The sequence below is a fragment of the Carcharodon carcharias genome, chromosome 14, assembly GCF_017639515.1.
Source record: "Carcharodon carcharias isolate sCarCar2 chromosome 14, sCarCar2.pri, whole genome shotgun sequence".
NCBI lineage: Eukaryota > Metazoa > Chordata > Chondrichthyes > Lamniformes > Lamnidae > Carcharodon > Carcharodon carcharias.
In genome coordinates this window covers 12635004-12648279 of record NC_054480.1, presented here as the reverse complement: position 1 = coordinate 12648279, position 13276 = coordinate 12635004, and positions in this window count along the sequence as shown.

Sequence of the window (13276 nt, the reverse complement as noted above, 5' to 3'; positions counted from 1 at the left end):
GTACTAACATAGATCCCTGCTTGAAGAAGACTGGAAGATGGTAATGCTTGTATTGTATCAGATAGAGTTGAGAACAGAATTCTGATTTACTGAACCCAGTCCAGCTAAAGAAACAAGACACAACGAGTAGCTCTGATTCTCATTGAAAGTAAAAGCTTAATTCCTCCAATAGACTTCAACTGGTGGGTCTCAACTCAAATTTGTGGAACTTGAAAGTAAGAAGCACTATAGATGAGCAGGTAATGGGAAGAGAGCAGAACATAGGAAATAGGAGCAGGAGCAGGTCATTCGGCCCCTTGAGCCTGCTCCGCTATTCCACTAGACCATGGCTGATCTTCTGGCTCAATGCCATTTCCCCGCACTATCCCCATATCCCTTGATGCTGTTAATATCTAAAAATCTGGTCATCTTTGTTTGCAGCATACTCAATGACTGAGCCTCCGCAGCCCTCGAGGGTAGAGAATTCCAAAGGTTCACCACCCTCTGAGTGAAGAAATTCCTCCTCATCTCAGCCCTAAATGGCCTGCCCCTTACTCTGAGACTGTGCCCCCTGGTTGTTGACCTCCCAGCCAAGAAAAATATCCTTCCTGCATCTGCCCTGTCGAGCCCTGTAAGAAATTGTTCATAAACACCTTCCCAGAACATCTGGTCCCCTGCCCTCTCAATCTTTTCATTGGAAATTAATTAATTAATTCACAGGATGTGGGCATCAGTCAATGCCAGCACTTATCGCCCTGGCCTAACTGCCCTTGAGAAGATGGCAGTGAGCCACCATCTTGGGTATGACTGAGTGGCTTGCTGGACCATTTCAAAGGGCAGTTAAGAGTCAACGTATTTCTATGGGTTTAGAGTCACACATAGGCCAGACCAGCTAAGGATTTCCTTTCCCAAAGGGCAGGAGTGAACCAGATGTGTTTTTACAAAGATCCAGTTACCATTGTTTTTTTGTTCCAGATTTATTTAATTAATTAGAGTTTAATACCCTAGTTGCTGTGGGATTTGAACTCACGTCACCGGGTCAATAGTCCAAGCCTCTGAATTACAAGTCCAGTAGCCACTGAGTTCCTGACGTGACATCAGATGTCTCAATTTCTCTGTTGTCTTCACTCATTCCTACCTTCCTCACGCTAAACTTGCAGCACTCCATTGTCTTAAGTTCAGCCCTGCCATTGTCACTACTGACAAGGCAGAGCTGTTGTTGTTTGGTGAACTGACCTTCATCTTGCAGGGCTTGAATGCTAACCATTAGACATGTCTTCCTAACTCCCATTGGGCCATGACCCCATAGCACCGAATGCCAAGCCATTCTTTTCCAGATAATTTCATCAACCTCATCTCCTCCAGAGATCGATCCCTCACAGCTCCAACCTCAGAGACCCCCAACCCCGCAAAAATACCTCCCTTCCCAGAATTATGTAACGTTCTTGGCCAAATTTCACAATTTATCAATCTCTCCCCTGAAATTATCCTTTGTTAGGGAGCTGAACTCAAATTAAAACCATTTTGAGGTTTAACCATGGAATGTTCAACAGACATGTCTTTCATTGACAACAATGAAAGCAATGGAGGCTGGGTCATTGAATATATTTAAGACGGTGTTAGATAGACTTTTGATTGGCAAGGGAGTCAGGGGTTATGGGGGGAAGATAGGAAAGTGGACTTAAGGCCAGAATCAGATCAGCTACATTCTTATCAAATGTCAGAAAAGGCTCAAGGGGCTAAATGGCCTATTCCTGCTCCTATTTCTTGGGATCTTGTGACCACCATGGACCACTCCCTATCAATCCTCAGCTGCAGGCTCCTGCCATCTGAATTCCTTACTTCCAAAGGCCAGGTAGCTGAATCCAGCCAGAAGGGAATGGGAGGACATTTCTTGAATTGAGACATGGCTGTTGAAAGCCATTTGGGCCTTAAACATTTCCAGTGCTTTTCTGGGGGCATCATTTGTTTCAGGAGTTTCCACGCATGGTTTCCCTTTCTAACTCCCTCCCTGATAAGGTCGGAGTCAACGTCTCTGAATATCAGAAAGGGGGAGACGGGGAGAAAAATCAATCAAAGCCGCTGCACCCCGATCACGGTATAGTAACTGCAACTGCAGATGGCACATGTGTGGATGTCAAACAAGGAGAGGGTTGGGCTGCCTCCATGGTTTGGCCCTGATTTTCACAGAGTTGTGAGGACTCCATGGACCTTCCAAAATAGGTGGGCGGGACCCTGATCCAATTGTTGCTAGTAGGGGAAATGGAGTGGGGCTTTCTTCACACAGGAGGGAAACCCAAACTCAGCAGGGCACTGAGTTCAAACAGATCCCATTTTTGCTGTTGCAAGGGTCTTAACCAGCAGTATGGGAGTCGCAGGTTTTTAGAATAGACATAAATGCTCTTGAAGAGCGGAGAAGGTCTGAAGAACTGTCATGCTGTGAAGTTATTTAAATCCACAGCCTTTTAAAAAATTAAAGAGAAGGCCTGTCTATGTCAGTGAGTGATTTAAAAAAGTAAGCTGTGAAGTTACTTAAATCCTAGCCTTTCAAAAATTAAAAAAGGCTGTCAGTGTTAGTGAGGGGTTACAAAAAATCTGGTCTAGCAGTTACGACAGCTGTTTGATAGCCTAAGGACTATTTTTTGTTTTAGTAATGCTTTGCTGTTTTCCATAACCTATAATTATCACAGGAGGGGGATCCTAAGTTCACAGTTTGATTGAAGGTTCAAATAGGTTATTACAAGGCTATCCATCTTTGATAGGGCATTATGAATATGTCTGTTTGTTTTTTTATAAGGAATTACGTACTTGAGGGAATTTAAAATTTTTGTATGGACTTTCATGGATGGAGAGTTTGTAAAAATATATAATGAAGGCTTTAATAGATTATTTAGAGCTTTATTTTGTTTCATCTCAACGTGGCTCCTGAGGTCTGCCCATGGTGGATACTGGGTGAGTTGGCATGGAGGGTGTAATGGCAAAGGGTGGTGGGTGGGTTGGCATGTGTTGGCATTAGGTTGGCATTGGGTGCTGTATGGGGCCATGGAAGTGGGTGAGGGACATGGGTTGGCATGGAGGGTAAAAGAGCCTATGGAGTTGGGTAAGGGGCATGAGTCAGCATAGGTGAGGCAAGGGGAATGGATGGGAGTGTGAGGGATGAGGGCCTAAAATATGAGCAAACAACTGGGATAAAAGTCCCAAAGAACCCAGGTGAGCCTTTTAAACAGCCTTTTTCATCACTTGGCAGCCCCTGTGGCTGCATCCAATCTGCTTTCAGGGACAGCAGGTCTAACTACACCTCACTTTTAAAATTTTCATAGTTGCTTTCAAATCCCTCCGTTGCCTCAACCCTTCTTACCTCTGTTTCCTCCTCCAGTTCTCCAAGAACTCTGCAATCCTCCAATTCTGGCTTCTTGTCCATTCCTGATTTTCATCGCTCCATCAGTGGTGGCCGTGCTTTCAGCTATCTGGCCCCTAAGCTCTGGAATTCCCTCCTTAAACCTTAGCAACTCTCTCTTTCCCCCTTTGGACGCCCTTTATAACAACACTTTGAGCAAGCTTTTGGTCAACTGCCCTAATAGCTCCTTGGGCTGAATTATACAAAGCACCAGATTTCCCGCCAGCCCCTCAACACCCGTTGGCTGCTCATAGACTGAAGGAGGGGTTTCCACTCCTCAGATGCAGGAAGTTCTGTCTCTGAAAGCTGCTGACCATTCAGAGGCTGGCAGCTCTCCAGTGCTTTGGGACAGAGACGTGCGGTGTTGGATTGGGATTTGGTTAGTGTTTGGCTGGCAGGCCCTGTCAAAGGGGACTGAGGGGGTTGGTGTTTGAGAGGCCGCTGGCTAAAGGGGAAGAGGGAAACCTCCAGTGGCCCCAGGGGACCCATTAAGGTGGGGGCCCTCCAGCTGCCAGCTCCCTATACAGGGAAACCTGCTGGGCTGGCCGCTTGGCGTGGGCCCCTCCCTTAACTGAGCATCCCCCAACCCCCCCACCGCCCCGCTTTCAAACCCACCAGTGTACAATCCATCATGTGGCTCGGTGTCAAATTTGGCTTTATAACACTCTGGTCTTTTTATGTTTAACTACAGTAAAGGTGCTATATAAATGCAAGCTGTGTTGAAATAAGAGAGAATGAGAGGTTCAAGCCTTGTTTCTTAGAATGAGAAATACGTTTGCATCGTGGCTTTGCCAAGGGGTTTCTCGAGCATTAGATTGACAGTTAGCAGAGCTGGAGGGTGGAGCACAGACTAGGATTAGGGTCAGGGAAAGGGTCTCAGTTGCACAGATCAATGATTTGAAATTTAAATACTACTTATGTGCATCTATATAATGGTAGACTCTTCGTTTTAGTATGCCTGAGCTGTAAGTGATTTCTAAGTTCACACTTTTACAGCTAAACCCACACTAAGGAATTTGATTGATATTGGAGGAAGGGTACATGCTGCTGTCCCCACTCTCTCAGTTGCGTTTCCCTGAGGGAAGGGAGGATCCAGGACAATCTGGGTAACTTGGCAGATCCGCTATGGGGCAAGGCAAAAAAGGTAGGTCCCACAAATCACCTCAGCCAGGACGGGGGATTAAACCTGCGCGGTTGGCATCATTCTGCATCAGCCAACTGAGCTAACTGACCCGTCATGCACAGCTACGCTGTCACATTCAGAATTTATGTGTTTCTTTTCACTGCTGTGATCAGTCTGTTTGTATAAGAGGTGTGCATTTTCTTACACTCAGAGTGAGAATCCCAATTAAATAATTTCCAGAAGCAAACTTTTTGTCAATTTAAAAATAAGGGAGGTTATCTATTAACACACACTTGCCCCGGATGTTTAAAATGCGATGTCTCACTCTCTCATCTCTCACACACTATCATACACACAAAGATTAGTTACAGATGAAGGTGAAACAATACAGTTGCAACTTATAATTATCTCAGTTTCTTTCGTGGCAGGCCTGTAGTTTCTGTGATGGAGGCAGTACTTTAAAGTTGAAGTGAAATTCTGGTAAAGTGAAGGATTGTCAGTAAACTGTGAGGTTTCTTGTAGTTGAATTTCCAGGAGGCTGGTTCTCAGGTGAACTTGGAACAAGTTGGGGAGAGTCTTTCTCCCACTTTCAAGGTATTGCTGCTTATTACCTTGGCTGCTTGTTTAAAAGCAGACAATCAAAATGGTTTCCTCATCATGTGACTTCTACATGTTCAACGTCCATTTTTTCAAACAAAGGGTGATGTGTCTTGTTGATTTCAATCACCCTGAGTTGCCATTTGACACAGCCAATGTCTATGTGTTTAAATGACCCATTCAATTTGAAATGATCCTTTTGAACAGGTTTCAGGAAAGGCATTGATTCACCTTCAGTCTAGAATGTCCCTTTTGTTCCCTCTTGAGGAAGGGGAGTGGTTTCAATCCACAAAAGCATTCAGGTGACCCTCAGGTAGCCACCTTTTGCAGCCTTTTGTTCAATTTTTAAGATTATAAAGTATCGAGCTGTAGTCCATAATATACTGGAACATGATAATGTATTGCTCGATCGATATTACTCTGATACAGTGCCTGCCAATGCTGATTATGGTGCACTACCCTTTAATAGGATAAATATTCTAGATGCCTTTTTGGCGCTACATAATTTAAAGAGGGGCAAACATTACCAAATTAAAAGTTTTTGCCAGCGTAGCCCATCCAAACACTGTAACAGGAAGTCTCACCTGAGGTCAAATCATGATATGCCTCCCAAGGACCCAATGAAAATGATACCTCACCACACTCATGGCTGCCCTGCAATGCACAAAAGGGGTTGTGTGTCTATATGTGTGCATCTGGGGTCTGGTTAACAAAACGTTACTTGGTACAGTAGACCATATATTGAAGCCACATTTGATGCTAAAGTAACAGACAGACGGTGAGGGGAGTTTATTCAAACACAGTAAGTCGTTACAATCTGGAGTGCACAGCCTGAAAGGGCAGCAGAAGTAGATTCAATAATAACTTTCAAAAAGGAATTGGATAAATACTTGTAAGGAGAAAGTTTGCAGTCTAGGGCAAAAGATCAGAAGATTGGGATTAATTAGATAGCCCTTTCAAAGAGCCAGCACAGACACGATGGGCCAAAAGACCTCCTGTGCTGTATCATTCTATGATTTGTTATTCCTGCCCTCAAACATTTCCTCCAACATGATCATAGTCTGGTATTCCAGCCATTTCCCTGATTGTGGCTATGCAGGAGACCTTAGCATGAGTTTCTAATTGCATTTTTCTGCAAATTGCTAAATTTTCTACTGAGCTGCAAACATTTTCGGCAGCTATTTTTCACCTGTTTTTCAACTTTCTTCAAAGTTTAGACTGGAAACATTCACAATGCCATTATAGCAGCAGGGTCTGAATCTGTAACTGGTTAAACATGTCATTGGAAAACAGTAATCAGAGCAACCTTTCATTGTACAAGCGCTTGCAAATGAAGCCTGGCATTAATTTTGCAAAACGGACTTGCTAACAAGGGAAGAATGTATTTGCCTTCGAGGGCCTATTAGGTTGATTCCTGGGATGAGAGAGTTGTTCCATGAGGAGAGATTGAGTAGATTGGGCCTATAGTCTCTACAGTTTAGAAGAAGGAGAATTAAGTCATCTCATTGAAGCACAAGATTCTGAGAGAGCTTGACAGGGTGGATGCTGGGAGGCTGTTTCCCTCCACTAGAAAGTTTAGAACTAGGGGCCATGCTCTCAGGATAAGGCATGAGCTGTTCAGGACTGAGATGAGGAGAACTTCCCTCTTTCAAAGGTTTGTGAACCTTAGGAATTCTCTACCCTAGAGTGCTGTGGCACAATATTAGCATCCCTACCTCTGGGTTCAAGTCACACCTCAGGACTTGAAGGCCATGGAAGGTGTGTTCATAATGTAGCCAAACAGGTTGATTATCAGCCTGTAAATCCTTCCAGGATGTCTGAAGGCAGACAGTAAAGAGTGGGAGAGTTTCCTGATCAGCCATACTGTAGAAGGCGATGGCAAACCACTGCAGTATTTTGTCAAACATGATCATGGACCAATCCAATGAAAGTCCATAGTTGCTAATGCCCTCCTAGGGCATGGTACCTGAAAGAGGAGAGTGCTGTAAATGCACCATCATTGAGTGTATTCAAAACTGAGATTGATAGATCCTTGGTCATGAAGAGAGTTAAGGGATATTTAGGATTGGGCAAGGAAAGTGGAGTTGATATAAAAGTTCAGTCATGATTTTATTGAATGCCAGGGCAGGCTTGCAGCCTAGTCCTGCTCCAATTTCCTATGTTCTTATAGAATCATAGAATGGCTACAGCACAGAAAGAGGCCATTCTGCCTGCCGTTTAGTGCAGGCTTTCAGTAAGAGCAACTCACCTAGTGACACTACACCCCCTTCTCCCCGCAGCCCTGCAAAACTTTTTTTCTTCAGATAATGACCCCATTCTCTTTGAAAGCCACGATTGAACCTGTCTCCAACACACTCTCAGGCAGTGCTTTCCAGATCCTAACCACTTGCTGCATGTAAATGTTTTGCACATGTGGCCGCTGGTTCTTTTGCCAATTACCTTAAATCTGTGCCCTCTGGTTCTCAATCCTTCCACCAGTGGGAACAGTTTCTCCCTGTGTACTCTATCCTGACCCCTCTTGAGTTTGAGCACCTCTATCAAACCTTTTCTTAACCTCCTCTTTTCTAAGGAGAACAGCCCCAGCTTTGACAATCCATCCATGTAACTGAAGTCCCTCATCCCCAGAACAATTCTCACAAATCTTTTCTGCACCCTCTCTGATGCCTCCACATCCTTCCTAAAGTGCGTGGCTCAGAATTGGACATAATATTTCAGTTGAGATCCAAACAATGTTTTGTAACTTCCTTGCTTTTGCACTCTATGCCTCTATTTGTAAAGCCTGGGATCTTCAGCACTATTCTTTCAGCTAACCAATGGGCAAGTTGCCGATATAATTTGTCCACCAGGCACTTAAATTAAACTCTGCTGTGCATATCGTAACTCGTACCAAGACCTGTTCAGCCATCACCCACTGTGCCCGCTGACCTACTTTTACTACCAGCCCACCAATGCCCCAGTTTTAAAATTCTCACCTTTGTTTACATGCCCCTCCGTGATCCTTGCCCCGGACTTACTTGAAAGCAATGCCGTAACATTTTATTTTTTGTGCTTGGCTCTGGTCCCCTTTCACAATTTACAATGTTTGCCGTGATACCTGAGCAATTGTAGAGGTTATGTCCAAGAAAAGCCTTCCTATTTTGGTGTCAGCCTTAGCTCGGATGTGGGTCTCACCTGTAACTCTGACTGAAGGCTGTTTACCTGGTCCCTATCACATTGTTGTTCGTACACAAATTGCCTGCAACATGTTCTACATTACAACAGTGACTACACTTTAAAAAGTACTTTATTGGCTGTAAGGTACTTTGGGACATCCCGGGGTCATGTAAAGTTCTATTTAAAGGGAAGTTCTTTCTCTCCAGACAACTTGTGATTTACCAAGCTGCTCTATAGGTCTGACCTCAATGCTCCATTAGCCAGACTTAATCTCAACTCTCTAATCCATGGCTTCATTGAGGGTTTTTTAGGGAAGTGTTTTTTCAGCATAATTCCACCTCACAGCTCCATCCTGGGACTGGAGCAAAAGAAATTTGTCCATAATTGCAACAACAATTTGCATTTACATAATAACATAGTAAAACATCCCAAGGCATTGCACAGGAGTGACTATCAAAGAAGATTTGACACTGAATCCCACTAAGAGATATTAAGAGAGGAACCCAAAAGCTTGGTCAAAGTGGTAGGTTTTAAGAAGTACCTAAAGGAGAAGACAATGTGGCTGTAGGCCAATTGTGGTGTTTTAGGCGACTATGTAAACTGCAGAGTGACTGAGTGGAATTCTTCCAGAGAATACTTCTGCTGTTTATGATTTGAGGTGTTTTTTTGACAACCAATTCTTTTGATATCACCAAGTAGCACTGAGTGATTTGGGATCAGACAGAATATCGGGTTGTGACTTAGGACCTTGTGGGATTGCTAGATTCTTGGTAATTGTGTGTTACACAGTAATTCATCAGAAGATATAATTATAAATCTGAAAGCGTGGCTACTCGACTTAACAAGTCCATCCCTTAATGGATCAATCCTGCTTGAATCCGGCTTCTTCCATTTCTTTATTGTCCAATAGCACATTTAATTATCTTCACAATTTCTTTATACTCTCAATGGCAACCCCTGTGGTATCTTATTCCATGACAGTATCACTCTTTGGTGAAATTCGAATTCTGTTCAATTTGTGTAGAAGCCCATGTACATGTTCACAGCTCCTGGTTGTCAAGCAACAATACAGGTATGCTAATGTACAGCATTTTCTATCCGCTTTATACAATAAGTTTTACGGGATGAAATCCCTGAATTTTGAACTTATTTCTGTAATATAGCACTTCATATACTGTAGATTTCACTTTTTTCAATAAAAGCATTTTTTTAATTAAATATATTGTAACTTGGTTTGTATTTCAATCATATCACTTTGTTACAGTTCAGGCTTTATTGCAACACTTAGAGTCATAGAATGGTTGCAGTAAAGAAAGAGACCATTTGGTCCATCGAGTCATACCTGCTCTCTGCAAGAAAAATCTAGCTAGTCCCAGACCCCTGCCTTTTCTCCATAACCTTGCACTTCTTTCCTCTTCAGATAATTATACAATTCATTTTTGAAAGCCATGATTGAATCTGCCTCCACCACCCACTCAGGCAGTGCATTCCAAATCCTAACCATTCGCTGCATAAGAGATTTTCCACAGGTTGCTGTTCGTTCAGCTGAGGTCTGGTTCTCAACCTTCCGCCCATGAGAACAGTTTTTCTCTATTTACTCCGTCTAGACCCCTCATGATTTTAAACACTTCGATCAAATCTCCCCTCAACCTTCTCAATGGAGAACAACCCAAACTCCTCCAATTTATCCTCACACCTGGAACCATTCTCATAAATCTTTTCTGCATTCTCTCCAAGGTCTTCATATCAATCCCAAAGTGTTTTCATCTTTACATTAAACTCCAGCTTCTATAAACAAACCGAATCCCTTCTGGACAAAAAAGTACATCTTTATTTACTGTCATATTTGGGCCAATGTGCCCAGGTTTAACCCAAACCTTGAAATGTGATAAGTTACTTTCTGGAGAATATGACATGCCCACCACATCATTCTGCCCCTTTCTCCCTTCACCATAAGTTTGACATAATGTCACTACACCAATGCATTCGGACTAAAAATATATTGTCAGATTTATCTACCGGTGAAATGATATACAGAAGCAGAAAGCTGAGTACACACACTGGATACAAGCCAATCAACATCCCGGGGATTAGCATTGACCAGAAACTGAACTGGACCAGCCCTATAACTATTGTGGCTACAAAGGCAGCTTAGAGGCTGGATATTCTATGGTGAGTACTATTTCTCCAGTCCCACACATTAATCCTTTCAACCCTGAACACCCTAATACTACAGCTCCCCCCAAGTCTTCATCCAAATATATTTACATTTATATTTACATTCTACCCTATCTCCCCGCCCCCTCAAGTCTCTGACTTCATAAATATAACCAGTCTGGAGGTTTCATAACTCTCCCTGATCACAGTTGTCAGACTTGGAAGATCGGTAATCTCCCTTTGGACTTCTTTGCTTTGACTTGGTTGGCCTTCGGTGACAGTTGCAGTATCTGGCACATTGTCAGTTTGTGACTCAACAGCTGGCTTTTCCAAATGTATTATGGATGGTTCTGTTGTCTGGATGTAGACCTGATCCTCTTTTCCCTCTCCTTTATGTTATACCTCTCTCAATCCAATGTTTCTCTCTCATGATTGGATTTGGTGGATTTATCCCTTTCTTTACATACGGATATGTTCCGTATCCTTGAATGTTGAGTGCACCTAGTTCTGTTTGACAGTTTCGTCTGTCTTTCTTCACTTCTGGAGTGTCTTTGACATTCTTTTGTTTAATGAGTTGTGCCGCCATTAGGGGCTTTCTGATCCATACTCCTCTGAGCATGGCTCTATTTTATTTACAGACCTCTGTCCCACCAATTGTATCACCTTCTCCAAAGTTAAGTCTTCTTTGGATTGCAGTAGGTCAGATAGGGTGTCATCAGTAACACTGACTACAATGCGGTCCCATGTCAGCTCAGTTTTTAAGATAACCAAATTCACAAACAGTCATTGCAGGTTATTGATGAAGACGTCTGCTGGTTCATCTGGTTTCTGGACCCTTTTGTTGAACTTGGATCTTTCTCATTTCCTGTTACCCTGTAAATTAAAATAATTATCAAAGATTTTTGAGACTTCTTCAAATTTGACTGATGTTTCATTAATCTCTTGTCTTGCTATAACATCATTGGCAACTGCTCCAATAAAGTACAATAATGTACTGACTTGTTGAGCCTCAGATTTATTGTCCAATCCGGAAGCAGTTCAGAATCTTAAAAGTTTCTTCCCCCAACGTGTCCAATTCTGTGTTTGACCTGGCTCTTCCATATGCCCAAATCAGTCTGGCATGGTGAATTTGGAATCCATAGCTGCTTTTATGAGGTTTGCCCTGACTTTTTTTTAAACTTCTGTTACAATAATGGAGTTTTCCCATGCTGACCAGCCTTTCACTGATACCCGCTCCAGTTGCTGACCCTTTTTGGTAATCGTTCCTTAGTTTCTCAAAGTTTTTAAACTAATCACTGGAAGTTACTATTAATCTCTGTTCACTGCTTTCCTCCCACTGAAGGGTCATGTTTAAGCAGCGGAATTTTTTTTTCAATTGCTGCCTCGCGATTGGGACATCAATGTTGCCAACCTCGGACTCAGGCTGCGGGGTATATCAAAGCTTGTGCACACTAGAAATGGAATTTGCCCAGAGCTGCCCCCTTATTGCGCCATTAGATTGAAGATTTTGAGCCTTTTTCATGGTTTGCTCGCCCTTCCTCAATCGTCACTAAGTTCTCTGGCTCTGCTGCCACATTGAGTATTTTCTCGGACCACCACGTGCTATGGTGTAGCCTTTAGTAAGCTGAAGAGATGATTATTTTTTTCTCTGCCTCCACATCTTCTGTGGAGCTCTTTTAGAGATTTTCAACTGTTTTACCAAAGTCTTCAGTTTTGGCGCTGTTTCTCTTGTCAGACTTACAAACTTTTTTAAAGTTAATTTTTGGAGATTTCAGGGTCCTTCACAGTTACCACTACCAACACAGTGGCCACCGTGTTGCATGTTGGTTAGGACTAGCTAAGAAACGATTGCTGAGGTATAGGTATGTCTGAACAATACTGTTTATTGGATGGAACATAACTATGAACATATAGGATCTGTACAACTCTAGGTGTTACTCAATCTAAACCAAGAGCTTTCTTCTTCTCAACTCTTAATCATGTGTGTCATATGTCATCATGTGGGTGGTACTGTTTCTCCAGTCCCACACATTAACCCTTTCAACCCTGAACACCCTAATACCACAGCTCCCAGGCTGAAACTCCCTAGTTGCCAGTACTGAGGGAGTGCTGCACTGTCGGAGATGCCATCTTTTAGGAATGGACATTAAATGAGGCCCGTCTGTTCCCTCAGGTGGATATAAAAGATCCCAAGGCACTCTTTTGAAGGAGAGTAGGGAAGGTCTCCCCAGTCTCCAGGCCAATATTTATCCCTTAACTATATCACATAAACAGATTATCTGGACATTAATGATCATATTACTGTTATGGGAGCTTGCTGTGTACAAATTAACTGCTCCATATCCTACATTACAACAGTGTCTACATTAATTGGCTGTAAAGTACTTTGGGACAACTTGAGATCATGAAAGGTGCTATAGAAATGCAAATTCTAATGAATTCTGCCACGATTCACTGGGGATAATGCACTGTAATATCGAGCCCCACTGTTCCCTGAACCCTGGCAAATGTGACAAAGTTTGATCAAACCAGCAGATTGCCCCAATTCTGCCTAAATGTTTAATTTAGGTTAACAGGATATGAGCACCAGGTTTGTAAACTTAATAAGTAAATAACTGTTTATTGAACAAACTGTCGTTAACCAGTGGTCTGGTTAAAGAAAGAAATATGAACTGCTAATTCCTAACACAATAACTTAAACTCTACCCCCTTCTTAAATCCCTATACACACACGTACAAGACACACAAAACATGGATTTTATGGATGGGATAAAACAGTTCAATAGCACCAATTCCAGAGTATATGATTTGATGGGCTGATTTTGATCAATGTCTTCCAAATTCCTTTCAGTTCTTGTTGATGACACGAG